Source organism: Sprattus sprattus (genome assembly GCF_963457725.1).
Source record: "Sprattus sprattus genome assembly, chromosome: 17".
NCBI classification, from domain to species: Eukaryota; Metazoa; Chordata; class Actinopteri; order Clupeiformes; family Clupeidae; genus Sprattus; species Sprattus sprattus.
Window position 1 is genome coordinate 13,612,395 of NC_137915.1, and position 2,634 is coordinate 13,615,028.

Sequence of the window (2,634 nt, forward strand, 5' to 3'; positions counted from 1 at the left end):
CTAAAACAATGGAGCACAAAAGTTTTAGTCTTGAAACTTCACTTCCAATACCTACTATACAGTGAAAAAACAGAATTACTCCCTGACTCACCAACACACGGATAAGCCACAAGTCTACTTTGTGGTATTTGTTCAGCCAAGCACCATAGTCTTTCAATCCATGACAGGAGAAGAATATCAAAGCATAGTTTGTGAAGGCTACCAGCGCCAGAACCACAAATGCAGCAATCATTTCCCTGAAGAGAAAAGATGCATTAAAATAAATAAAGACTACATATGCTGTAGCCACATATTTTACAAACACAGTGTATCAATTGATGGGGGGGGTGCTTAGCAACTTACTGTCTGTCCCATAGCAAAAGCCATACAATGTTAAGTATCATATTAAGTATCCAGAAAATGAAGAATCCATATGGCAACACAGGAGGACTACAGTACATATAGCCGTAGGCATTTCTGAAAAGGTATAATGAAAACACTGTTAGTCTATGATAGTTTAATGGCAAACTGATCCTCCATGCTGTTCGCAATACAGGATTAGACAGATAATCCGTACCTTCGGCAAATTGTGCTGAGGATGTAGCCGAACATTGCCGTCAACCAGGCATAAATTACCCCCCAGATGGAAAACGTCCAGCCAGAGGGGGTGATCTGAGTGTCATATGCATCTGATATATCTCCAGTGCCGTTCAGAAATGGTGCTGAAGAAAAAAAGACAGGAGTTCCGAGTTACAAAATAGCCTTAAATCCGGTCTGTGGTGCGTTTGGTGGCTAGATAAGCAAAAGAAGTATCATGAGTTTTTAAACTTACGTAATCCTGGTCCAGCAATTGCATTAAGAACCAGTACAACGATGAATGCGCAAAGTGAAACCACAATAGCGCCCAAGCGTCCAAAGCTGTGGCCCTCCATTCTATTCCTTTGCAACGACAACAAAAATAAGCAAATCAGTGGATTTTAAAAGCTGAAAACCTTCCATCGTAAGAATACCATTCATCGTAAAAACAGTAGCATAATCAACAGATCTTTTCGTTGGCAAATTATTTACTATATAAAACATATGCTGTGCCACTTATCAACAAAACAACACTCTCTAAGGGCGTGTTCACGAGTAACGTTTTTTTTTTTTATCCTGTTACCGTCTGTTTCACATATGTTATATGGAGTAGGCTACTGTCTGGAACTCGATTTCAAACTGGGAGACAGACTGAGATGGAGTATATAGGCTACAGTTCATATGTCGTTCCTTTTTCCCTTGCGCCTGTCCAAATAGCAACAGTTAACCACGCCTGCGCCTCGTCCCGTTTTTTGGGAAAAAGCTTACCGGTATATGCAAATGCCTTGCCTTTGTGATTTAGGTAGGTAGCTGCAAGTATAAAACGAGATCTGCTGCTTGAATGTCACAGATGATCAAAAACGTTCTTCAACTACAAAACATAGGCCTATATCATATTATTTTCGAGGCATTTAATGCCTGATCGGAATGACAGATTATTAGATATGGGATAGATATTCACTAATACATATTTTATTATTATTAAAATGATACAAATAATAAACACAATTGCCGGTGTGATGCCGCGTTTTGCACACCTGCCGGAAACTGCTGCAACCCTCTCATTAAGCCGCGAGGATAGTGCAGTTTCTGAATAACAGAGTTGACAAGTTAGACTGTCTTGAAACAGCATCAACTCTACTATATTTTGTAGTATTTAGATTTGTGCATGTTTGCAGTCGTCCTTAACCTGTCAGAGTACTGTTAGCTAACGCGGAAAAGATAGGCTAATAGCCTACCTCGGACTTTGTTGTGTAGCCTAGTTTCATGCATTCTTTTTTTAGATAAAACCTGTAAACATTCATTTGTTTGCACAGCCATAACCTATTACGATTGGGTGGTGATGTATTCTTGACTTCTGACTTCTGAGTGAGAGAATACACCTGGAAGCTTGTCAAACTATAGGAAAGTGGGAGGTTTTAGGGAGCTCCGACAAGTAGGTTTGACGTCAGTCGTAATGGATACGTAGGCTATGTGGTGAAAAATAAAAAATAAATGTAGGCCTACTGGTTCTGCGCACAAATAAGTCACTTAATTGTTTATTTATGTTGTAGCCTACTCATTAGCACAGGTGATTGTGATGTTAAACGATACTTAACATTTTACTTTTGTTTAACTAATGTTATGTTAACTTTCTGGCTACTGAATGGGAACTTTTCCAATTCCCAGCTGCCTGAACGCACGACAAAACTGGATAATTATTTCTCCGTTTAGCCCTTCCATCTACTCTAAAACAGTGCTCCGAAACTTTTCGAAAAGCTGTTGGATGTGGATGTATTTGTTAACAACGTATACATTCGCTTCGTGTGGTATTTGAGAAATGTATAAATAAAAAAGGTTTCATAAACGATGACGTCACTGTCGACCGTTTGCGCTGATACCACCAGGGCGTCTCGGTGTGGTGATGTGGACTGAAAACATATGGAAAACCTTTGTCAAAACAAAAAGCTTTCAAATGCATTTAGGAACAGATTTTTCTAAAGCGTTTTTCATCAGAAAAAAATAATGTTGCGTGTGAACAAAGCTTAGCCTACATCTTTACGAAAATAACATTGAAGTGTACAAAATATAGATCTAGCA